The sequence below is a fragment of the Tursiops truncatus genome, chromosome 3 (genome assembly GCF_011762595.2).
Source record: "Tursiops truncatus isolate mTurTru1 chromosome 3, mTurTru1.mat.Y, whole genome shotgun sequence".
Classification (NCBI taxonomy): domain Eukaryota; kingdom Metazoa; phylum Chordata; class Mammalia; order Artiodactyla; family Delphinidae; genus Tursiops; species Tursiops truncatus.
The window spans coordinates 25,948,215-25,974,559 of NC_047036.1; the positions used below are offsets into that span (position 1 = coordinate 25,948,215).

The 26,345-nt window shown below is 46.4% G+C and overlaps 1 protein-coding gene and 1 long non-coding RNA gene across 7 annotated transcripts in view; one reads left to right on the plus strand and one right to left on the minus strand.

The window, feature by feature from the left end:
- LOC141278263 (uncharacterized) overlaps positions 1-26,345 on the minus strand; it is an 82,504-nt gene that overhangs the window by 53,885 nt on the left and 2,274 nt on the right. The gene's annotated exons all lie outside the window — the stretch shown is intronic.
- PDZD2 (PDZ domain containing 2) overlaps positions 20,467-26,345 on the plus strand; it is a 372,865-nt gene continuing 366,986 nt past the window's right edge. For 4 of the 6 annotated variants that reach the window (XM_019930193.3, XM_033852773.2, XM_073802036.1 and 1 more), the window contains exon 1: positions 20,471-20,747. The gene's annotated coding sequence lies outside the window, so the exon portion shown is untranslated. Of the gene's footprint in view, positions 20,748-26,345 lie in introns of all 6 variants that reach the window. The other 2 variants (XM_019930197.3, XM_073802038.1) reach the window with 2 other exon arrangements.

Genomic DNA, 26,345 nt, shown 5'->3' on the forward strand with positions numbered 1-26,345 from the left:
TATTAAAAACAACGTTAAAATTTTTTCCTGAGATATTTCTAGAAGGAAAAACATTCATTTGGTTGTATAAGTTATGGCCTGTTAAGAAATCATTCATGGTATTTATAGTTGTGCTGTGTGTTAGATCTCACAGTAGACTGTGGTCAATTTGTTTAATTAAATAATGCAAATACCTTTCTTTGGAGCTGTGCCCCTCCCCCATGTCACATTATGTGACAATATTAAGTTGCACCTAAATACAAGCAGTAAATAAAACACTGGAAGAGCTGAAAGCATGTAATTTTATGTCTTTGTGCCAGGGCAGACATATTTGTGGCTGATTAAAAAAAATATATAAGAAGCTGTACTAATTCACTCCGTAAGGTCAGATCTCTGCTAGTCAGGCAAAAATGCACATGAAGACCTGAACTCACCTTGCTATCTGGGACAGCAAGTGTGGTCCCCATTTAGGTTAAGAGAGGGGCAAGTAGAAGGATATTCAAAACCTTTGTAATGAGGTTCCCTCACCTGTTGTCCTTGATATTTCTCTTTTTGGAAAATGTAATAAAAAATGCTTGACCAGACATGTATTAAATGACAGGATCTATTCAAGTGACGAATCTGGATTTGTGTAATCTGTATAGTTATACGGTGCTTACAGTCTTAAAAATACTTCCCCACACACTATCCCAGTATGGGACCCAGGATATTTTTACCCTCCTTTTATAGATGAAGAACCCATGACTCAGCCAGGTTGAGAGATTTTGCTCATGACACACATTCAGGGTGGGGCTGAGGACACACCCAGTCCCTCAGCTCTCAGTAGTTCTACCTTGTTCTACAGTTGTGAGCAAAGACTTAGTGGAGGGAGAAGTCCAACCTCAGGTCTGTCAGGTGACACGGCAGGTTGTACACTTGGTCTGTGGCCACTTTGGCAACAAATGGGACCACCCTTTGGTAAGGATGAGTCCCACTTGTGCTTACAGGGCTATTCCCTATTCTGTTGCAGAATCAGGACTTTGGGCCTTCTTGGTATGCACCTCATTCCTAGTTCAGAGCCTGGCACATATGAGGCACACAACAGATATTTCACTGAAGACCCTGAAATGTCACCAGGGCGTAAAAGAGAGAGCTGGCCCAGCTACGCGGCTCATCCACTGGTGTAGGCGACAGTTACTACATTCAGCTGGCAACACTCTAGTGACTGGCCTACTTTTGGCCAACTCAGGAGGTCTTATTTCTTGCATACAGGGACAGGATGGAGAGTTGTTTTCCTATTTAACCAGATGAGAGTAATTTTGACTTGTCTAATCACTGCCCAAGTACTGCCAGCCACGTGGAAAATGAAGGCCATCCATTGAGTAAGTTTTCATTCATTCAGAAATTTGGCTTTGTTTAGTCAGTCCCAAGAGTCTCGTTGCAAATATGAGATGAGAGAGCAAGGCCTTGTCAGGAAATTGCTTGATTTACAGCAACTGCCCTTGTTTGTGTGTGTGTGTGTGTGTATATATGTGTGTGTATGTGTGTGTGTGTGTGTGTGTGTGTGAGAGAGAGAGAGAGAGAGAGAGAGACAGGGCTTGGGAGTTAGACCTCACCCTCTGTCTTATGGGAGAGCCCACCCCAGGGGCTGGGGGAGCATCTACAGCACCCACTTCGGTCAGCCTAGCTCAGCAGGGAATGTCTCCTTCAGAGAAAGAGCCGTGGCAGCCGGGAGAATGCCCCACCCTCCATCATACCAGACTTCTAATTCACTGCTCTGCATGCTGCCTAGTCCTAGACCAGTAACTGCCAAACCGACTTGATAAAATATGCCTGAACCATTAACCAGCTTCCCTCCGTGTAAACAGGAAATTACCTTGGAAGAAGAGCTGAAACACAGTCCAGATTCCAAGTTGCTGGGAGTGCACTGACAGTCTTTCTCTAGCTTCAAGAAGGCACCCCCTCCCCACACTTATGCATCATAGATACCTCTTTTAAAAAATTATTTTAGCTATCGAGGCATCACCACTTGTATCTTCAGATTGCAACAATTCTTAGCAATTACTACTGGCATACAATAATTGATTTGGGCATTTCCACATAGGTTACTCTTTGCCTTCCTTTTTTTTTTAACGTTCTTTAATCCCCAACAGAACTCTTGCATGGAAAGCTTTTGGAATCACTGTGAGGAAATAGACGAGTGGAGAGAGAAATTGTGCTTTTTAAAAAAATTTCTCACTGCGCTCGTCGTAATTTCTGGGTCAGCAGTTTTCCTTTAGGGAGCCTTGATTTTTAATTAATAGAAAAAGCATAAGCCTTAGCCAAGGCCCTTGGTGCACATATGATCCACCGTGGGAATAGCTCGTGAAAAGCAGTGTCACTTGAACTTTGTAAAGCACACAGCCCTAAGAACAAACAGAATACCGAGGCGTCGTGATGTGCCAGAGTGAGACGTAGCTTCAGCGTGTGCCCCTCGTCCTACTGCCACGACAGCCTTAGCCACAGCAGCTGTTCTTTCCTACATTTGTAATTGCACTAGAAGGTCACGAGCCTGTGTGGCATCCAACATTTTTCTCTTTCTCTGGGAAGCTCGCCCAAAATTCAGGGGCAGGGAAATCCAAAGGTTATTTCTTGAGGGAACCAAGAACAAACAGCAGTGGAGGGGCTTGCACACATTGGTCTTGGTGGGAGTGGTTGTGAGGAAGGTTCCCATGGCGTAGTGTGCTGTGTTCTTCAGAGGCATGGGGCTGCCACAGGTGCTGGGCTCATCCTTGTGTATCTATCTCTCTTGAAAAATGCACCGCCCCCACGGTCCCCCTGAGGAGTGTGAGACGTTCCTCTGTTTCCAGCAGTGAGAATCAAGTGTCAGGGCAAGGGCCTGTGTTGGGGACGATTGAAACCTCCTACAGTCGGGTGCCGTGATGGCTGGCACCCTGGCTGCGGCTGTTCATAACAAGCACCTTGTTCTGAGTTTGGAAGGTCTGTGGAGCTCTTTGTTTTTAGGGCACCTCTGGGGAGTTGCCCACACCTAGCAGAATTCCTCAGAGGCTCCGACAAAGAAGAAACTCTGTTTTGTGCCCAGGGTTTGTGGCTTTGGTTTACTGAACCACCTGGCCTGGCCCACGTCTTATCTTTCTCCCACCTTCTAGCCCCAGCTCCCCTGGGCCATTCACCTAAGGCACTTTCTTCCCTACCTCTCTGCTCAGCGGCCACCCTCCCCTCCCCTCTGTGCTCAGCGGCAATCCAGCCTCTCCTGGTTTTGAGCTCAGCTCTCCCCCCACCATGCTCCATCTGACTCCCGGAGCTTTCACACCTGGGGAGTCTCAGAACACACCCCTCTCTCCGGTCCTGCATGCTCTCTTCTATTCCTGTTAGAGTCGATCCTCATGAAGGCAGCACAACTGCCCCTCAATTCTACTCTGATGCCTCTCAAGGTGCCGGCGACTGCTACATGCAGGCAAGAAAGAAGGACTCATGGCTCTTGGCTTGCTGTGCTCACCTGCCACTGCTGCCCAGGTGGGTAGTAAAGCATCCTGGCCAAAGATATACAATGGAAGCTGCCTAAGATCATGTATAACCTTTGGCCCAGAAATGACTAAAGTCAGGATAGCCTGCCTTCTAGTAAGCTGGGAGTGCTGGGATGGGTTGAACCACTAGAGAGATAGAAGCTCACACTGGCATCACTCCTTCCCAGCCCCGACCCGATTCTGACAGTCCCCCGGGTGGGTAGAGGAGGGATGGATATGTGTGGTGACAGCAGGCCAGATCTTTCTTCCTTCTGGCAGAATGAGGTGGCTAATCATGCGTAGAGTGATGGGGAGCTTTTCCCTGGAAACTGGAGACCATAGTGACCAGGGACCCAGGGCCAGTGCATCTGGGAAGTCAGTGTAGAAAAGAAATGCCAAGAGGGGCCAGGAATCGGTTGACGAGGGATGACAGCTGAGTGCTGTCCCTGAAGCGGGGGTCGTAGCAAGCAGCGCGTGGGAGTGTCCACTGCACTGTGCAATTTGAGGAATCATAAGCAGGAGACTCAGAAAAAAGGAAATCTCCAAAAGGTCTGTAAAGAATTAACAAGAGCTATAAGGATCGTGGGGCTAGACCAAGAAAGGGTCCATTGTCACCCCTCCCCCATCCCATCCCCACCTTCTTCTTGTCCTTGGTAATTGTGGCAGTAACACTGTGGTTGGGATGAGAATGGCCTGACCTGGATTTTAGCCCACCTGAGGCCAACAGGAAGTGATCCAACTCTTCTTGCAGAAAAAAGAAGAGATTGGACCACAAAGAAGTGTTTGACTTTGCAGTACACTGATAAAGGAAGCCACTCCCCTTTGCCCAGGTTTCTGACTTTGGCTTGGCCCCATTATGCCGTCTCTCCCACTGCCAGCACAATAGGTTACTGGAAGACTGACCAATTTTCAGTTGTTTTAAGGATTATTTCAGGATAAAGATGAATCTGAATGAACTCCTGTACCAGCAGGTGTATCTAGAGAAAAGAGGCATGCCCTGTTTAATGTCCCATGACTGAAAGCGTCTCTCTTAAACAAACCTCCTAACCTCCGGTGATCAGGGCCAGGGATGGACTGATAACTTACCATATTGCATTTTAATAATGACCCTATCAATATCATTTAAGTTTCAATTTGTGTGTGTGTGTGTGTGTGTGTGTGTGTGTGTGTATGTCTGCGTGTGTGTGTTTCACTCTAAAGCAATGCTTTCTCCAGGATAGGGGGAGCCAATCTGAGAATGTTTTCTCACTTGGCCTCTTCCATCCACTCTGCCCTGGCATGCTCTCACTGAAATTTATTAGTCTTCTGTCCATATCATTTGTTACTGATAGTTTCAAGTGTTGGAAGCTCCTTCCTGATGGTACATATCTCCTTTCTTCAGTCTTTCGTTTTTAAATATCACAGTTCATCATTTTGAACACTAAGCATTTTGAATTATTTTCATTGGCTATAGGTTTGGTTTCTGAGTTAGGATTCAGTGGGCTTATTTAAAAATGAATGTCGGGGCTTCCCTGGTGGCGCAGTGGTTGAGAGTCCGCCTGCCGATGCAGGGGACACGGGTTTGTGCCCCGGTCCGGGAAGATCCCACATGCCGTGGAGCGGCTGGGCCCGTGAGCCATGGCCGCTGGGGCTGTGCGTCCGAAGCCTGTGCTCCGCAACGGGAGAGGCCACAACGGTGAGAGGCCCGCGTACCGCAAAAAAAAAAAGAATGTCGTCTTTAACAGTTTGATGGGTCTTAGAGATCAAGGGTGGCTGTTTCACAGATGCCACACAGACATGGCTGATGAAGTTCATGTGCTCATTCAAGTCCATTTCTTCCTTGTCTCCCATTGATTTATAGAGTTGCTCATCCTCAACAAATTCATAGAGAGTGGTAGAAAACATACTAGGGTGCCTTGTCTTCACAAAGGACACAAAATTGGTTTTGAATGACTTAGAGGAAGTTTGATCAGGTAATGGAAGCAAAGAGGAGCCCTCATTTTTGGGACCTGGGCACAGTGCAGAGCGCACATGCTCACTGCATGAGACTAGAGCATGGACCATGGAACATGGACCAGAGGGGCCGATTACTTGGATTCGAGTCCTGGGTCTCTCACTAACTGACGGGAAGTGCACATGATCCAAGGATCATTGAGACTGAAATAGAACAAAGTCAAGCTATTTGAGATGGATCAAAATTTTAAACAAGGCTTCTTTTTAATATAAAAAATATAAAAAATGTAGCTACAAATTAGGAAAATAAAATTTTATCTTATCGAATAAAATAAAATAAGATAGATTATCATTGCGACTACGTGTTCATTCTTAGAATGAACACAAATAAATCTCATGTGGACATTTTGGCATAATTTTTAAAATGATGCATGGCATGATACAACAGCTTTCACTTAATGTGTAATTTAATAGCAAAAATTTTTTGGCAAACATATTAGAAAGTTTCATTCATTTTTCCAAGGACCTCTCATAATCCCTTGACATTTAAATTATTGTTTTTTGAAACCCACATCCTGTTACCATGCTTGTTGATTTTTCTTCTCCAAATGTTAACTGGTTTACCTAGTTCATCATTGGTTTTTCATGCATTTTCAGCAGTACTTCAATTCTTTCATCAACTTCATAGACTCCTGTATCTTTTGAAATAATTGCAAAGGTACTTTGTAATCAATTGGCATTTTTACTTGCATTGCACTGTGCTCTTTCATTTTTTATTTTGAAATTTTAGGCTTACAGAAAAATTGCAAAAGCAGAGTTCCTACCTACCCTTTACCCAGATTCCTCCTAATGTTAGCAACTTACATAACTAGGGTAAATGATCAAAGCCAGAAAATCAACACTGGCACATGATTTTTAACTAACTATAGACCTTATTGAAACTACACAAGTTTTTCCACTAATATCCGTTTTTCTGCGTCAGGACCTGGTCCAGGATCCCACATTGCATTTAGTTGTTATGTCTACTCGGTGCCCCCTGAATCTGTGAAGCTTCCTCAGTCTTGCCTTTTCTTTCATGACCTTGACATTTTGGAAGAGAACTGGCCAGTTATTTTGTATACTGTCTCTCCATTTGGGGTATTTGTGATGTTTCCTCAGGATTCAATTGAGATTATAGATTTTTGGTAAGATCTCAGTAGTGATGCATCCTTCTCGTGCATCCTACTGGGGCTACATGATGTTGATGTGTCCTCTCACTGATGATGTTAACTCTGCCCATTTGGTGAGATGGTACTGCTGGGTCTCTCCACTGTAAAGTCACTGTTTCTCCCTTTGAAATTAAGCAAGATCTTGAGAGAGATATTTTCAGAGTATGGACATATCCCATTTTTCTTCAAACTTTCATTCTCTAATTTTAGCCTCTATAGACAGATCTTGCATGCAACAGTTATTACTGTGGTGTTTGACAAATGGTGATTTTCCTATTTCCCTCATTCCTTCTACATTTATTAATTGGAATTTGTATTCTGAAGACTTAGGACAAAAAAAGAATGTAAAATATCTCCTTAATAACTTTTATATTGATTACATGTTGAAATGTCTATTTTAAGATATATTGGGTTAAACAAAACATATTATTGAAATTAGCTTCCCTTGTTCCTTTTTACTCTATATAATGTAGCTGCTAGAAAACTCAAAATGATATACGTGGCCACACCTGTGGCTCATATTACATTTTTTTATAGGACAGCGCTGCCCTAGATACTCAGATGGTGGACTCTTAGGCCTATGCCAGAATGATTGTGAGAATTAAATGAAAATGTTATATAAAGTGTTTGGCATAGTACCCAGCATATAGTAAGAACTCAATAAAAATTGGCCATTATTACTGAGTTATGAAAGGACAGTGACTCTTGTGAACTCTCGACTTCTCAGGGGAGCTCAAATGTTTTCATTAAGAACATCATTCAGGGGCTTCCCTGGTGGCACAGTGTAAGACTCCATGCTCCCAATGCAGGGGGCCTGGGTTCGATTCCTGGCCAGGGAGCTAGATCCCACATGTGTGCCGCAACTAAGACCCGGTGCAACCAAATAAATAAATAAATATTTCAAAAAATAAAAAAAGAACATCATTCAACCAGGACTTCCCTAAGAGGAGGAGGGCCTTCTGGAGACGCTGAGCTCTCCTCAAACCTGGAGGATGGGTGTTTTAGTTGAGAGCCAGTAGAGAAAACCAAAGCTTGCTTATGGAAAACTGGGCTGGTCACTGATTTCCAACAGGAAATTGAAGAAGAGGAGAGGAAAGGGAAGAATGCGTACTAATCTAGCCTCTGAGATGTGTCTGCCTTGTGCAACAGATGCCTAAATGAAAAGACTTTGGTGAATGATAGATAGGGACTCATGCTAGGCCTTATCAGTGATGGATGGTCTGCTTAAAAGGCATCTCTTCATTCTCCATCAGTCCTGCAGGTAAGGCCACCTGGTGCTCCCCCTTATTCTTGGGGCATAACTGATGAACGTGCCAGGCTGAGTCTACGTACCAAAATATGCTTTTCCAATTATTAGCCTCCCAGGTATATTCTCTTCCTGATGGCAGTTAGGACACGAGCCGAATTCCCTTGATCTAATGACTGGCAGTGCTAGCAAATCTTCTCTGGATCTGTTATTTTACCCTACAAGTTATTTGGGCTATAGGCAAAAAATTAATGAAAAATCGTGAGATGATCAGTATTCCACGTGTGCCTCTGTAAAGATACATGGATAATTACTGAAATCATTTTACTCAACCACCTTATATAAGTAGTCTTTACCACATACTAGGCATCATTCAAAGTCTTTCCTTATAATAAGTCATTGAATCCTCACATCAACCCTATGAGGTAGATACTGTCATTATCCTTCTTTTACAGATAAGGAAACAGAGGCATAGAGAGGTTAAGTTACTTTCCCAAGATCACATAGCTAGTTAGTGGCTGGAACTGGGATTTTATCCCAGGTAGTCTGGCTCCAGAGTCTATGCTCTCAACTATGACTCATATTGCCTCCTGCCCAAAAAAGGAGAAAAATCAATGGTAGCTTTGTATTTGAGGTTTTAAAATTAAGGCCTACGGATATTTCTGCTCACCTTAATGGGAAGTTGCTCCCCTTGCCACAAACTGGCAGGACTCCATTTTCCAGAGGAGGAAATTGAGAGGATAGTCTGAAGGGCTGTCTGTGATTTGCCCAAAGCCAGGGGCAGTTGTTTTTAAGAAGGACAATTATTCACAAAGAGGATAGAAAACCTTCTACACTGGTTGTCCCTTATCTTTAAAGAGTGAAGTAGTTCAGCTGGGTAAATATGTCTCTCTCTAGTCCTTTGGCTTTCTATATTTTGTGTGCTATCATTTGCTAAAGATATGACAGTGTGCTCTTTGCTTGGGTTTGCAGCTAGGAGACCTATAAGTGTTTTCCCACCTCCCCCAGGAATGCAGCCAGAAAAAGTCATGGCATCCAGGAGCCATCTGGGAATGCTTCCCAGACCTGCTCCAAACTGGGGCACAGAGCCAGCTGCACACACCCACCAGCTTCAGCCTTCACCTGGATTAGACTCACTGCAGAGAGCTTTGTTACCAAGAATGATTTATCTGAGATCCTAGCTGTCCAGACTCTGGCAGGTGGTCCTCTGGGAGGGAAGTAGCCGAGATAAAGCTCTGAGTTCAATGTGTAAGGTTCAGACTTGATCGGCAGCTTTGACTCTGCCACCACCAAGCTCTGGAAGTGTGGATACATTCCTTACTTTGATTGCTTCCAAACTCCTTTGTCTGCCTGAGAAATGAGGGTAATGGTACCTAAGCTCATATCAACCAAGCTTGCAGAGGTAGCTGAGAGATCTAGAGAGGCACTAAGAGCCTCTTGATGTGTTTTCATTATATTTACTTAGGCAATGGAATTGTATGAGTCAGGGTTCTATCAGAAAACAGGAAGCACACTCAAACAGGAATAACTAGGATTTTAATTGACAAAGGTGTGGACAAGTTAAGGGAATCCAAGAGGGATAATGAAACATGCCAAGGCCATCAACAGCAGGGAGCTGTAACTATCCTAGGCCAAAATAAGCAAGAGGAAGCCATATCTATAGGGAGAGGACCTGGTGATTATAGTGATGGATTAGAGAAATCCCCTGATAGGAGCTAAGACCTTAGATAGAGCAGCGGAGTCACCCGTCAGACCACAGTCTAAAGAAGGAGCCGGAGGGATTAGAGTCTCCTCCTTGCTGTCCTGCCTCCAATCTCTGGCTGGTGGTACCCATGGGTCAAACCAAACCAGAAGGCAGAAGGCAAGGAGCACAACAGGAGGTCAGCCTCCTGAGGCAGGCAGAAGGGTGTAGCATAGTGGGAAGCAGATCTGGAGGGCAGGCAGGAGCTATCCAGACTGGAAAACACAAGTTAGCATAATTTTTGGCTTCTGGGATTAGATACGTTGAGTTTTTAGAGGTCTTGCACTATGAAAAGTCAGATATGCTTGTTATAGACAGCCAAACAGGAGAATGATTGAACTGAAGAATGATTCATGCTACATGTTACAAGAACAAAATGTTTTTTAGGTACCTTCTTTCTTTGCCAAATCAACAAGTGCAGAGGCGATTCAAAGTGAGAACATAATAATACTAAAATATAAATATTATCTAACTTTGGCCAGTACCAGGCAATTAACTAAATGGTCTGTGTACATTACCTCCCAGTATCATCAGCACAACCTTAGTATGCTATTGTTATTCATTCATTTATTGAACAGATATTTTCTGAGTACCTATCTTGTGCCAGGCACAGTGTCAGTAACTGAAGGTGACATTTCTGAACCAGATAGACAAAGATTTTCTAGCATGACTCTTACAGTCTATCTTTTGTGTGTGCGTGTGTGGTACGCGGGCCTCTCACTGTCGTGGCCTCTCCCGTTGCAGAGCACAGGCTTCGGAAGCGCAGGCTCAGCGGCCATGGCTCACAGGCCCAGCCGCTCCGTGGCATATGGGATCTTCCTGGACTGGGGCACGAACCTGTGTCCCCTGCATCGGCAGGCGGACTTTCAACCACTGCGCCACCAGGGAAGCCCCTACAGTCTATCTTAAAAACCAAACGTTAAACAAACAATTTCGCAAAGAATTAAATCCAGTTGAGATAAATACTTTAAAAGTACATAGTACCGTGAAACAGGGTGCCTAACCCAATCTGAGAGAAAGGGAAGGCTTCCTGGAGGAGGGGATGTCTAAGCAGAGTCATGAAGAATAAGTAGGAGTTGGATGAGGGGCAAATCGAGGTAGAAAAAGAGCCTCCAAGGCAAAGGAAATAAAAATTTTCAAATTCTGGGGAATTAAAGAACATGGTGCATTGGATGAGCCGAAAGGTGGCTGGCACTGCTGGCTTTAGTGAGCAAGGGGTGGAGAGGTACAAGGTGAGGATGAGAGGTAGACAGGGGCGGATCATAAGGGGCCAAGTAGGCCAGACCAGGGACACTGCATGTTATCCCAGGTATGGTCTTCATGCGCTGAAGGGATCCAAGCATGGTGTTACAAGGTTTTAGAAAGATGATCAGCTCTCCTGTGGATAATCTGAGAATAGATTGCCAGGCTTAGTGCTGGGTATACTTAGGAGGTTCTCGCAATAGTGTAGATCAAGGGTTGAATTGGCAAACTTTGTCTGTAAAGGACCAGAAAGTAAATATTTTCTGCTTTGTGGGCCATATGGTTTCTGTGGCCCTTGCAGTACATGCAACCGTAGACCAGCCATAAATGATGAGCGCAGCTGTGTTCCAATAAAACTTGTTTGCCAGACCCTGGTGTAGACAAAAGATGAAGGTAGCTTGGAGCAGAGTGCTAGAGCCTACAGGTACTTGAGAAAAATTGATAGGATGTACTTTTTGGAGATGAGGAATGAGGCTTTTGGTTTGGGCAAGTGGACAAGCTCTGATACTAGAGCTCTATTTACTGGGATAGCTAAACAATACAGGAGAAATTTGGGGGAAAAGAGTGTAAATTCACTTTATATATACATTGTTTGAGGCACCAATGAGATATTCAAGTGGAGAGACACCAACTCCAAGAAGGAAGAGGAAGGTGGTGCTGATTTTAGGAAAGATCTATTCATCTGGAGGTAGGAAGTTAAAGAAGCTCCTGTCTCAACTTTTATTTTATCTGAGAATTGGAAATCAGGATCATCTCCAAATAGCAAGAGGGTAGGACAAAGATAAGACAAGAGGAGTCAGAAATTTGAACATAGTGCAGAAGGTTTGAAATACTTATTGTGCAGATGGGAGAATGGGAGTTACTAAATAGTAACTGAACACCGTTTAGAGACAGTTGAGATGGGTAACCAGGAATTCACCATCTACCCAGGTATGTTTTTCTTTCAGTCAGTGCGTCAACTGTCAGGCTCAGGGAAGGGCCGGTTTCATCCTGGGTTGGGCCTTTCCGGGTAGGTGCAACCAAGGCAAAAGACAGTTTGGATACGAAAGTGTTAGAAATGACAGGCTGTATAATAAAGGCATGGGGGTTCCTCACACTGCTCCTGACCCTGGGTTATAGGTAATGCATGTTGTGACCAAATAAACAGACTCTTCAAGACAGAGCTGCAGGGGAAGTTGCGTCTTCAGCGAAGGCGAAAGTCTGGAGTTGGAAGGAATGTCTAGGGAAGACATGGGGCAGTGTTGAGGAAATGGGGATGCTTGTTGATGAGGGAGTGGAGGTGCTAGCCGGCAGTGTGGGGGGGCAGGGTGAAGAGGAAACTGCATTGGGGCTGCGGCAGAACGTCGTGGGGATGAGAGCGTGGCAAACGGCAGGTAACCAAAGAAGACTTAGTGATGAAGGTCCTGTGATTGCCGTCTCCAGCGTCTCTTGCAGGCTGCAGAGCACTCAGGCTGCCCAGAATTCAGCTGAGATGTAGAAAATAGAAAGTGGCTATGGTAGCGCCAAACCTGCCCCCACTAATCCTCCGTGAGGGGCTGACAGCTGTGCCTGGTGGCATGGGTGTGGTCATCCAGGAGGTGGAGGGCAAGGCAGGGGGCACAGCACTGCATCGCGGGGCGTGGCGTCTGGGCCCAGCTGGCCCAAGGTCACCCTGTGGTCCTTGGCAAAGGCTAACTGGTCTTTAGCACTCGTTCTATTAATCACGATTGCTACACTTCTTCTGGCTGAATCAGTGTCCAGACTTTTCCCGTGACTTCTGCATTCTCTGTTGTAGTCTGTCAGAGAACCGGGGCCAGGGCTAGGATGAGCAAGAGAGGTACCTAGGGCACAAAATTAAGGAGGCCTTCACTCTCAGAGTCAGGCACAACCTTGCGTGTGAGTGCCTCGCACCCTGGTTTCTAGCCCAGCAGAAAAATCTAATATGAATGCTACCTATGGGACCATTCACTTTGATTTTAGATAAAGGTTTGCCATTAGCAATTCTAGGAAAAACATTTAGTTTTGGTGTAAATTGTGTGTCCTTGTTATTTAGTTATTTACTTATTTACTTTGGCCATGCCGCGCGGCTTGCAGGATCATCTTAGTTCCCTGACCAGGGATTGAACCTGTGCCCCCTGCAGTGGAAGTGCAGAGCCCTAACCACTGGACTGCCAGAGAATTCCTTTTAGAAAGAAAATATTCAGACACAAAGAAGCAAACTTTGGGCAACTCGGCTACGTGACGCTCTGCATTACTGTATTTTCTGTGAACTTTTTTGATCTCTAAAAGCCCTTTCTTGGGGATTCATGCTGGAGATACAATATTGATAAGCCCCATGACATTCCACCTGATGGTACATGCCTCAAAAGACTTTAATAGGAAAAACATCATCCTTTAAGGAGCATTTGCAATTTATCATAAGGAATTAATTTATAAGTCTGCTCCCTTTGTCAGAGAATATTTCCTCTACTCTGGCATGACACAAAGAAATGTGTGTACCCTTCAATGACAAGGAAATGTGGACACTGAAGTCCTTCAGTCAGTCTTTCTATCCTCAGAGCCCTGTGACACAGCGTCCCGATTGTGAAAACCAGGCTTATATATTATGCGGTAGATAGAATTAGCGTTGTCGAAATGATGGGCAGAAAGAGAGCCCCTCTGAGCCTACGGGATCTTTCTCCATAGCCTTTCCAAAGCACACTCTGCCTCCCCACGGAAGTACTTCTAGGCAAGTCACAGAAGCGAGCTGGGCAAGTTGATGCCTAAGGAGTTTCCTTTGGGGTCTAGAATTCTGGGATCTTGTCATCTTGTGTTTTGGCCTTCACTCTTTTGTCTTTTTCTCTTTATTTCCAGATGGTCTGGTTGTCTAAGTTACAAAAGCAAATTATTTAAAAGCAATTTAGGTTATTCGCTTTGTTGACAAGTACACAGTGAAGTGGAAAAGATGATTCACCTCTCCCTGGATTCTTGAAAAATTTTAACAAATTGAGAAAATGGGTATTAAAAAACATAATAAATTTATTTATTTATTTTTGGCTGCACTGGGTCTTTGTTGCTGCGCACGGGCTTTCTCCAGTCCTGGCGAGCAGGGGCTACTCTTCATTGCAGTGCACAGACTTCTTATTGTGGTGGCTTCTCTTGTTGCGGAGCATGGGCTCTAGGCAGACAGGCTTTAGTAGTTGCAGCATGCAGGCTCAGTAGTTGCGGCACGTGGGCCCTAGAGCGCGCGGGCTTCAGTAGTTGTGGTGCATGGGCTCAGTAGTTGTGCCTCGCAGGCTCTAGAGCACAGGTCCGGGGCGTGTGGGATCTTCCTGGACCAAGGCTCGAACCCGTGTCCCCTGCCTTGGTAGGCGGATTCTGAATCAGTGTGCCACCAGAGAAGTCCCGAAAATGGGCATTTAAATGTTATTTTAAACAATGTTCTGTTAACCAGAAATGAGAAGGACACCATGACTTAAATAGAGGCCAACCAAGAGTATGATTCCTGGGGCTCTTTTCAAGCAGCAGCCCTACGAGGAACCCACTCAGATGGGCAGTTAGAGAGAAGGAGTCACTCAACGTTTGCTAAAACCAAGCAAAATCAAGATGTTCTTTCGTATTTTCCAGTAGACAATGAATGTGTTTTCACCAGATCTGGCTTTTTCAAGTTCACTGTATCCTATCTTTAGAGGTTCTACTTTTTATGGACTTCATTCACTGGTTCATGGCTCTTTGACACAGCAGAGATGCAAAATGCATTTCTTATGTCTGGCCCACTAATTCATACATCAAGCAAATAAGTTATTAATAATGATTTATTGACAGTTTTATCAAATACCCTTGGTGATTCTTGCTGTACAATGAGATGAAACGTAAAGCATCTTATTCATGTACATTCAGCAACAAACTGAAGACATCATTCAAAGAGCTATTGCTCTCCCCTTCTCTTATTTGAAGAGACTTTTAATTTTTTTTTTTTTTTTTTTTTTGGGTCAAGGAGATGTTTAATCTACCTTTGCTCCTAGGATAAACCAGGCAGTTAAATAATTTCAAAATGTGCAAAACAGACATTCCCCTTGAGTTACCAAGGCGCTACAAAGTGTCTTTCAAATGATCCATGAGTCCTACTTATTAAACAGCCACACAGGTGAGAATCAAATTCAGGTTTCCACCAGAAATTGTAGAATGTTACTTGGCAAAGCTGCAGTTCGCTAAGATAGCTTGTCAGGTAGTCGGTCAGTCTAAATTACTCTGGCTCCTCTGGAATTGTTGTCAAATCCCACTTGGCTGAAAGCTGAGGTCAGAGGACATGAAGGCCAGCAGCTGCTGGCTGAGCAGGGCATTGTGCCGCTTCAGGTACTCTATGATGTCTCCCTGCTTCTCCACAATCTCTTCCAGGCTCAAGAGAGTCCTGAATCCAGTCTCTGAGGTACCATTGTTGGAGTGAGCATAGATTTTTTCTTCTACAAAGACTTTTAAATTTTTTCAAAGTACTTTTGCCTCTATGATCTCACTGGGGACTCAAGCTCCTTGGGAGACCTTTAGAGGCAAGTGTTATTACCCCCATTTTAGTGAAGCTTACCAGAGGTTACTCCACCTTACTATGTTACTGTGATTGGCCACAGGACACAGCGCTGTCACTCTGTTCCTTTTTCAGACTGGATATCATTACCCACCTTTTATTTCCATGTCCATTTTAGCTGTACCAGTAAAAACAGGTGCTAAGATTGACAAAAGAGGCAATGAGGGCTTCCCTGGTGGCGCAGTGGTTGAGAGTCCGCCTGTCGATGCAGGGGACACGGGTTCGTGCCCCGGTCCGGGAAGATCCCACATGCCGCGGAGCGGCTGGGCCCGTGAGCCATGGCCGCTGAGCCTGCGCGTCCGGAGCCTGTGCTCCGCAACGGGAGAGGCCACAGCAGTGAGAGGCCCGCGTACCGCAAAAAAAAAAAAAAAAAAAAAAAAGAGACAATGAGGCGTAAAGACGTAAAATTAGAAAAATAAAACAAGAAAACAGAAGAGATAGACTAGCAATATGTTTATTTTTGTAATTGCTTTTTTTGTGGCAATTATTAAATGAAGATATCTGGAAGCAGAAGTATCTGAGGAAGGAGTAAAAATAGCATACGATTGACTTAGAATGATGCCTTTTCATAAGTAAGTAGAGCAGAACAGAACAAGGGGAATAATCATCAGGGGAGACAGGAGTTCGGAATGAGATTGTGTTGTGCACAAAGTGAGGAGTGAGGAAATACCTTACCTAAATAGTCAACAAATTTAGATACACGGTGATTTGACTGAATTGCAACAAAGTGGGAACAGGGAAGGGGGGACACAAGCTCCCAACTCCTGGGGGGGGAGCGTATCTTTTACATCTGTGCCAATGTGATAGACAGCCCCAAGCCCTCAGCCCCAAGAAGAACACCGCACCTGTCTCTTGTGTGAATCAAAATAAAGAAACTATAAAACAAAACCTATGTGTATGTGGAACTAAAATAGCTTCTCTTTAGATATGCTGATTGCAAAATACTGGTTACATTCATCAAAGCTGAACCTCTGTCACTTTCTCCCTTTCTTTCAGCAGCCTTGTTTCACTGGTGCCCTAAGTACAAGGGGGTAATTCAGCACTGGACAGAATAATTGAGTCATCTGTATAAACTGTGAAAGTAATATGGATACCTGCTTTATGCTTGCTAGTATATAAATTCATTTTTTCATGCCAAAAACGGTGTAAAAGATTACCCTGGCAACCAATGCTTACTTAGTATAAATGGAAGGCTGAATCAAAGATATAAAATAATGGATCATTTAACCACCTAAATAAATAGAACGAGAGATAGTATACTCTGTATTTTCTCCCCCAGGAGGAAATAATAAATTCTGCATGTGCGGTATTACTATTAGAACACTGAAAACAACAAAACACATTTGCATAAGTTCCAATGCCATGCTCATGGATACAGCGAAACGCCTCATTTTCAATATACGTGGGATGAAATGTACTTAAACCTTTCTCCTGAACAAGTATTTTAAAACAGGACACATCAAATGTAGGTCCATTTCATGTACTGGCTAACCAAAAAGTTGGTCTGAGACCGAATAAATATTGCAAAATTTTAATCTAGGTTTAAAATAAAATCTATCACCACTATGACTAAATACTAGAATGTGATTTAACTTGGGCTCCCTCCCATTTTTAAAGTCACTCTATTTCAGTGTTTCTACAAGTATCCTCTGGGAGCTACCCAAGTCACAATCACTGGCGTGCTGGCTAAATTGCAGTATCCAGAGCCCCTTTACAGACTCAGCATGCATGGTCTCAGGGGCTGAGACCAGATTTGAATTTTCAAATCTCCTGGGGAGCCTTAAACACATTCCAGATTAGGATCCGCTGAATTGATGCTTTACCATCATTGTTCTTTATATTTAAGCCCTTCCTTGCCCAAGGGATGGCTCATTCCAAGGTGAGTTCCTGAATGGAAGATTTAGTGGCCAGGAATTTGCAGAAGAAAGAAAGGAGGGTAACTTGCTAGGTAAACAGGAAGCTGGGATCTATTCTGGAGATAAAATGAACCCACAGAGGCTGGGAGGAAACAGGGAATTGAGCCAGTTGTTGACTAAGGCTCCTCCTTCTTTCCCCTGGAAACCCACTTGGAAGAACAACTAAAGAGGAAAGATGGAAAGCAATCTTCAAGATTTCATTTGAGTGGGTGATGAAACATCCAATTTTGTTCCAGCTGCCCGAGAGTAGATTCTTCTTCACAGAAGGGGAAGCTCGGAGGTAAACCAAAGCCACTATAGTCCATATGAATCCACATGGACTCACCTAAAGAAAGCTGCAGGGCTTGCCTGGTGGCGCAGTGGTTGAGGGTCCGCCTGCTGATGCAGGGGACGCAGGTTCGTGCCCTGGTCCAGGAAGATTCCACATGCTGCGGAGCGGCTGGGCCCGTGAGCCATGACCGCTGAGCCTGCATGTCCGGAGCCTGTGCTCCGCAACGGGAGAGGCCACAGCAGTGAGAGGTCCGCGTACCGCAAAAAAAAAAAAGAACGCTGCAGTCTTTTATTTATCACTGACACGACTGTAGGCCAGTATCATACATTTTTTTCCCCTTAGTTCATTATTTTAATCTTTGTTTGTCCTTAAACCTTAGATTTTCTATATAGAAAATCCTTAGATTTTCTAAACCTTAGATTCACTATATCCTCCTCCACATCATGTATATTATCAGCAATAAATTAAAATGGCAAATTGGATAGAAGTACTAATCTGTGACTAAATATTTAACAAGGGGGCAGAAAGAATTTACATTTTCATCTTCAAACACTGGAAAATGAATGCCCTCAGTTGTGAGCTTTCCAAGTTGGCAAGACTGCAAGGGCAAAACAAAATTTCCATCCATTTGATTGACCCCTTGAGAGGTGAGCTATTATTAGCAAGCAAGAACTTGCCAGAAACTATCTGGAAAATATCAGATGAAAAGACATTGAAACGAGAAGTACGTATTTTCATCTGGTCAGCGGAGACATGTCTGAAGGAGACGGGTGATAAAATATTACATATGTATATATAATATTTATGCCTACATATAATGCATATAACATATCATATATTTATCTATATATTTAACAATTCATTTTAATTTAGCAAATATTTATTGAATGGCTATTGAGTTGGACACTACGCCGTGCTAGGTTCTGGGAACACAAACAACAAGATCTACGTTCTCTTACCTCCAGGAATTGACAAGCTGGAAATGTGTGAGAGGGAACACTGTGATTTCTACAACTTAACACAACCTGACAAAGGTGATATTAGCCACTTGCAGAAAGTGCTCCCATTACCATGATTAATGGAGGAGAGAAAATCAGTGATCAGAGAAGCCTTCCCTGAAGAGGTGACATTTAACTCTGGGATTTCAGCAGACACAGGAGGGTGGGAGTGTCATTCTGGAAGAACAAAATTTACAGGTGAGGAGTGCATGGCTGGGATGCAGGGATTGGGAATGGGTTGGGTAAGAAACAGTAGTGCTTATGGTTTGAATGATAAATTCATTTACATATTCATTTATTCAGCAAATTTCCAATGGGTGCTGAAGGAGCTAGGTGCTGGCTACAGAGGTAGAGGAGACACGCATTGCCTCTTTGTGGCTCATGTGATTGGAAGAGAGTGGTGGAATACAGGCCTGGGACTGTGAACCAAACAGAAACCACCAGTCCTGTTTGATTGTAGAAGGGTGTTTTGTGTGTTCCAATGACATCATTCTAGTTACTAGCTGCCATTTCGTTAAGTACCTCCTAAGTGCTGTGCTGAGTAGCTATATTACTGCTGATCCTTACAACACTCCTGCGTGGAAGGTAGTTTTTCTATTTACAGCTAGGAAGAGAAACTCTGGGTGCCTAAGATTGCATAGCTTGTAATCCATGAAGCTTGGACTTGCGCAGACATTGATCTCAGTGACCTGGTAATTATAAATGCTGAAGAACAGCTGAATTCAAGTAGTTCCCCACCCCAACCCCTGCTGAAAATACTATCTTGAAATGCCTTAGGACCACCCTGGCCTCTGATGCTGTGGGACGGCTCTGCAGAATCTGTGCAGACGATTTATGTCTGTCTGCTCTTCCAAGAGGCCAGAGCTTATCGCCTTGCTGGGCGAAGCTGCAGCAGATCCCTGCCCCACCCCACCTCCATCCCCCCAAAGCAAAGATTTCCAATTACTGCTGTGCAGAAAATGTCAAAAGCATTATTCAACTATTCATTATCCCAGGTTTTGTAATTTTTCATATGTTTTTACTCTTATCTGCTAGCACTTGAAAAAGACCAGCTTTTTCCTCTTCAGAGAGCTTAATTTGCAGAGCTGTGCAGTCTCCCTATTATGTTCTTATCGTCCTCTCCCTGTGGTAGGCGGAATGTCAAGGATGACAAAAAAAGAACCAAAAATATTTGAAGGCCTTCCTGAAAATCCACGAGAATGAGGAATCCGAAAAGCCCGAGGCTTCTGTTCCTCGAGTGACCTGGAACAAGGCCAAGGGCAATTGGTATTAGCTGTCACAGTACATTCAGCAGGGGCTCTTGTCTAGTTCTCACAATGACCTAAACCACCACCCGGGAGCCACGGGCCTTTGCTTCTGAGGGGTTTAACTGGGGGACTAAGCAGCTCTGAGGTGCCAAGAGGTTCCCCGAAATTCTCATACCAGCGTTAAATTAACTTTGGTATCCCAAAGACCAGAGGCCAAGGATGGCTTGGAGTGGCTTAGTGCTTCCCCCCTCTCCTTTGGCCTCTCGGCCCCATTGTTGTATTTTATAGCGACTGACATTTTCCTCAGTGCTATGTGAAGTGTCGTGCAAAGGCAACTTCCCGTCCCCTAGCGCACTCTCTTCCACCTAGATGGCGCCCCAAGCCCCACCATCTGGAAATTCTGGGCTGCCATCTCCCCGGATCCTTTCCTCCCAGGATCCCCAGGTTTCTTAGGCAGCGCCCCAGGTCTCCCGTTCACCCGGAGGGACTCGGTCCGCGGTGTGCCTTGCTCGGGGGAACCCCGCCCACCTTGTCATTCCTGCAGGGGAATCCCCGCCCCCCGTCCCTGTCACTCCAGGAAGGGAGTTCCCACCCCTCGAATCTACCAGAGGGAGGGAATCCCCGCCCATCCTAGAGGCTCAGCGGATCCCCAGCGCCGTGCAGCTGGGAGAGCCGGGCGAGAAGCGGACTCCCGGCGCCGGTGCGTGCGGCCCCGGGCAGGGAGAAGCGGTGGGTGGCGGCTGCGGGGACCCGCAGGGCCGTGGGCGCCCGGGATTGCTCCTCCTGTGGCTGCGGACGAACCTAGGCGCTGCAGCTCCGGGCAGGCGCGGTGGTTGGCACCGGCGGTGGCAGCAGCGGCGGTAGCTGCGCCGAGACCCACCGGGCGGCGCCTCGGTCCGGACTCGCGAGGAGCAGCCGGAGCCTCCGCCGAGCCGCGTGCAGGTGAAGCGACAGTCCCGCTGTGGCCGGGACGTGGGGCTTAGGATGGGTGGGGGCCGGTGGGGGCCGGTGGGGGCGGAAGCGTGGCACCCCCGAAACCGCGTGCGCCCAGGAAAGTTTAGGGACCAATCCAGGTGCGGAATCCCAGCCCCGGCTAGGCGGCGAGTAGGGGAGCTGAACCCCGGTCCCACGTTGGGCGGCGCAAACTCGCTGTGCATACGGCTGGGCGCAGGGAGAACGCGGCCTCGGGAAGAGGGCCCGACAGAGCGGGCCGGGGACAGCGGGACAGCCCGAGGCGCACTGCTGGGCACACTCAGGACAGGGCCTGAAGCCCCTTCCGGGGCGCGCGCCCAGGATCCCCATCCCTGGACCATCGCCAGGTCCCCTCCTCCAGGACGGAGGTACTCAGGTGCTCTGGTCTCAGGTACTGCCTTGGGGTCCATCCTCCCGCGCTTACTCATCTCTTGCCCCCTTCCTGCCTGGAGAAGAGACACGCGGCGCGAGGGCAGGGCGCGCAAAGAGCAAGGGCATCTTTGGGGAGGTTACCGGCGTCTGCCAGCGAGATGGGGAACTACGGATGAGGCAATGCTGCTCTACCTTCTCTCCCTCTGAAGTCCAGTTCCTCCGCAAATCTGGCCTTCTCCTCTTTTCTCTCTCCCTCGCTCTCTTGGATTTGCGTTGACATTTTAGGTCTTAGGGCTGCTTGTCTTCCTGCAATGCTGAATTGGGGAGGGGGAGGGTCTAGGGTCCCTGGTTGGAGTTTGCCAGAAGCCTGTCCTCAGCAGCCCTCATCCATGCGGAGACCTTGATAAGGGACACTGGAGTGTGAAGAGGACAAGGTCTGACATAGGCTGGTCGCAGAGACTGGAATGGCAGGCACGAGGGCATTCCAGAGCTGCAGACGTGCGCTGGGGCAAGGAGCGGCCTCTTGCAGCTGGCACGGCCTCCTGCCTCTCACAGAGCTATGGTGCTTGGGGTGGATGCGTTTCCCTCGACGCATCATGATGGAGATGGCTGCAGAAAGTGATACTCTGGCTTTGCTTTTACACAGAGCCCCCGCTGCACCTCCCGTGCTGCTGGTCCTTCTGCAGTGAGGCCTCCCCCACTCAGTCTGCTCTGAACTTGGGCTCTAGGGACCTGGTATTTTTACCAGCTCTAGGGCCAGCTTTTCTAGTCTGACTTCTGAGTGCGGGTCACGTAGGAACAGGTTGGCAGATGTGGTGTGGGACGGCTGCTTGCAGGGGTAGAAGAGAATGTCCCAGAACATACCCTTGGCTGCAGGTGGTTCTAGAGCTTCATCAATTCCTTCTTCCATTAGAATGGGCCAAAACCCACTGCTCCACTAATAACCACATAGTGATGGTGGCCGGGGGGAGGGCTGCAGAGAGAGATGTGGGAGCAGAGGGATGGCAGGTGCTGGGAAAGGAAGAATCAGAACCATGTAAAGTATATAAATGTACCTCCCTTAACACAGTTAATATGCTCCTGGAAAAACACTGAATTCTGCTTTAAATATCGTTGAGATTGATTTTGCATGCACTCACGGCAGTTTACTATTTAAGGAAACTTATGATAATTTCTCTATTCATTTCAGCCATTTTTGTGGTTTGCCATGCACAGGGGCTTAGAGGTTCCTGGGGGTGTGCATAGGTGGCAGAGGCTCCCTCCTTGCTGTCAGAGTTTCAGTCTATCAGGAGACGTGAGATACGTATACTGAGAGCTCCGAAGCAAACCGGTGCCCATGTGGCATGTATAGGCACCCTATATTTGTTGAATGGAGAAATGAAGGGATGATCTAACGACTAAAGTACCTGAAGAGTGATCCAGATGCAACATTTTGGGAGTACAGTGGAGAAAGAAACCACTTTTGACTGAGGGGATCTGACAGGCTTAGTGGAAGAGCTGTGTGCTTTAGGATGACTCGTCTGATCTCTTGCAGGAAGAATTGGGATTGGGGAGATGAGAGGTGAGGACCCTGGTGAGCTTATTGTAATAAGATAGAGGGTGGGGACCTAATGGAGGTCTAAGCCAGTGGGTGGCAGTGGGCTTGGAAGAAAGGAAAGGCTCATCAGACATGGACTTGAAGTATGGGCACTGCTTTGACTTGGAGTGAAGAAGAAACAAAGGTCACCTGCGGGTGGGGAGCAGAATACACAGTTGGCTGAAATGGGGAGTTTGGAGTTTTAACATTCAGCAGACCAGAGGCCTGGAGAAAGGCTTTCGAACTTCTCCTTCTTGACTTCTCCCACATCTAATCAGTCACCAAGCTCCATTGACTGCCTTGTAAAACCCATCAGTGGCTCCCAGGACCTGTGGGATGAATTCCAAATCCTATGCCCTTCTTCAGACTTCTTTTCTGCCATATCCCCCAACTCGCATGTGAGCTGTAGTCCTCCTGACCCGTACTCCTCTCGGCCTCTACAGCGCTGTCTTTCTGCGGTAGTAGTGGGAAGGGCCAGGTCCTGGAATATCCTTTCTCCCCTGGTCCTCCTGATGAGGTCCTCCTGATGCAGCGTTTTTTATTCTTCAAAATCTAGCTCAGAACCTCCTCCTCTGTGACTTCTCTGCCTCTCCCTCTCCCAGGAGACGTAAAGCAGTCCTACCTTTGGACCGTCGATCTGCAGAGCCCCCTTTACACACTCATCATGCTGTCTGGGCCTGTTTCTTTTTTTTGGTGGGGGGGCTGCACGGCACGGCATGTGGGATCTTAGTTCCCCGACTAAGGTGGAACCTGCGCCCCTTGCATTGGAAGTGCAGAGTCTTAACCACGGACCACCAGGGAAGTCCTGGGTCTGTTTCTTTAGGACCTTGTCTCATTCATGCCCAGAAAAGGCCTCGACCAGTCACCCACCAACTTCCTCAGGTTAGACAGGAAGAGAGACAGAGCCTGCACTCCAGACACCCTGCACTCCATCGCGCCAGCTGACTGTACTGTAGGGAGTTGTCCCAACCCTGGCTTGGAAGTTCCAGAGCTGGTGGGCTGCACGGGGTAGCACAGAGCTGTGCATACTCCCTTGGCCTAGATCTTGTGGGCCTAAGTGACTCAGACTATGGTGGGAGGTGGCTGTCCCGGCTGGAAGGTGGCCCCAGCTCCCTCTTTCTGCATCATCCACAAGAGGAAACATCCCAAAGAAGACAAACCCACAAAAGGTCAGGACCAAGCCAAAGGAGAGGCTGAATCTCATTAACAGGGCAGACTTGGAGACTCAACAGTTTTTAACCTCTTTCTTCTGCCCTCAGAAGTGTGTCCATACTACCAAGTAGGATGCTCGGCAGGCAGGCCCCTAAGGAGGGTGGGCGGACAGGTGCAGGCAGGAATGTCTGAGAAGGGCCAGCATCCCAGGAGGATGATGGGAAAAGGCCATCGACAGAGACTGAGACAGCATCTGTGAAGGATGCCCAAGGAAGCCAGGCTGCAAGGGGCGAAGGAGAGAGCAAATGCCAAGACAGTGGAAGTGGGGAGTGTGGACACTGGATGCAGAAGCATGCCAGTCAGAAATAACAGGAGGGTAGTTTGAGGAGGTGGTGGCATCATGGGAAGGTTTATTCAGGAGAGTCCCCCAGCTCCCCCTCCCAGGCATGTTTAGTAAACAAAAGAGAAGTGGGAGAGAATGGAGTCAAGATAAGGAGCAGATAAGGGAGGGAAGGGGCCAGAGACATCAGGAGCAGGTGCAGGGAAAGAAAAAAGCTGGCATCTGCCTTCCCTGAAATGTAGGAGGGAAGCAGAGGTGGGGCGAGGTGCTGGAGAGAGCCTGCAATGCAGCGGAGGAAGGTATCAGTCTTGGTGAAAGAGAAGGGCTGGCTGCTGACAGCCAGGTGGGCACTGTGTGAGGCTGGGAGCTTTGGGGGCACAGGCTGCTGCTGGCCAGGGTGGGTGAACCTGGTTCATGGCACCGGCTGAGGCAGCCAAGAGGGAAAGGAAGGATTGTGGAACTGGGGTCGGAGACTTGGCTGGAATCCTCACGGTGCAGAGAACGTCTCGCTAGCCAGATGATTCGAAATTTTGCAGCCTCAGTTTCTTCATGGGCAAAATTGGTAGAGTAGCTACTTCCCAGGATTATTCTTAGGAGGAATAAAAAGAGCTACTGAGATATGCATGTGTCTCAATGACAGCATCTGGTATGTGTGGGTCCCGACGAGAGTGTGCTGAGAAATGAATAAACCTCTCGCCAAAGTCAGTGACAGCCCAGTTGAATGTAGAGGCAGGAGGCAGGACTTTTTAGTAGACCCGCCTGAAGCTTTCTCCCAGTTCTGGGTGAAAGATGTATCACGGCCCTCTCTGATGCAAAAGTCAAGTTGCCGGGGCTCAAAGCAGGGAGATCCTGGATGGTCTCCCCTCTCCTTAGTGGTTTTTGGAAAGAGCGATACATTCAGACTGGCTAATTCCTGCACTCCAAGAAGCGGAGGCCCAGAAAAGCAGAGAACTCGCCTCATTTCGGTACCACCAGAGCTAGAATCACAGTCTAAGGTGCTTGATCTGGGAACCGTCGTCTTTCAATGGCAGCTGTGCAAGATGCAGGTGGGTAATGAGGAATTCAAAATCTGTGGCCCCCCTTGGTTTTATTAATGGATCTATCATTATACTTAGATTAGATAAATATTCTCACTCATTCGTAAAGAGGGGAGGGAAAGGAGTGCTTACCTTGATTTAGGAAATAATAAACGTGTGCTAAATTACATGATATTTGGGGAAAATGTGCAGAAAGTTTTTTAAGGAAAGAGAAGTATAAAAATATGTTTTCAGGTTATCCTTGATTTATTTTTCCAGCCGGATGGTCTAGGTCTAGATTATGTTGTCCCTTGGGTTTATGCATAGGTTCCATATAAAATGATGGATCCTTCCATGGCATTTAAAACCTTTTAATCCTTGATCTTATAATAACCATCTCTATTGATGGAAATGGAAATGGAAAAAAAAGATGGGCTTGGGAAAGGATACGTTTCCCCGGGGTTCTGCAGTTCTGGGCAGAGACAGAATTTGAAGGCAGGTAGGTCATCTGATTCAGACTTGAATTGCCTGTGATCTAAAGAGCTCCGCATTCTATTTACAAATGTGTTCAAGAAAACACTGGGAGCATTTACGGTTTGAAAACTCAATAGTTGAAGGGTCCCTTTGTGGTCTGATACGGCGGCTGAGCCCAGAGATGGCTTGTTAAGGCACTAAGTGCGGAGAAGACACATCTGTCTTTTAAGTCTCTCCAGCTCCCGGAAGAGGCCTGCCCCTGGCCGGGGCCTCTCTCCAATGCCAATAACATCTTCTCCACCCCATATTCACAGTGGGGCCGGGAAACAATCCCAATTCTGAGAGCCGCTGGCTTCGGGATGCATGCATTACCTGCACGAATACATAGAGTGAAGAGTGACTGGGCTATTAACTTGCAGAAACTTAGGCATTAACTCTCTTTATGAAGCAGTCTAATGAAACCAGATAGCATTGAACATCTGACTAAGTTATTCCTGGATTATTTGTTTTGGGGTTTTAAAGTGTTTCTGTGGCTCATCAAACACTCTAACACGTGAAGGGGTTTTGGAGAAGCAGGGTTTGGGGAACCAGCTTTACAGCAAAGAGGACTAATTTTGCCCACACTGATGTCACAGCTT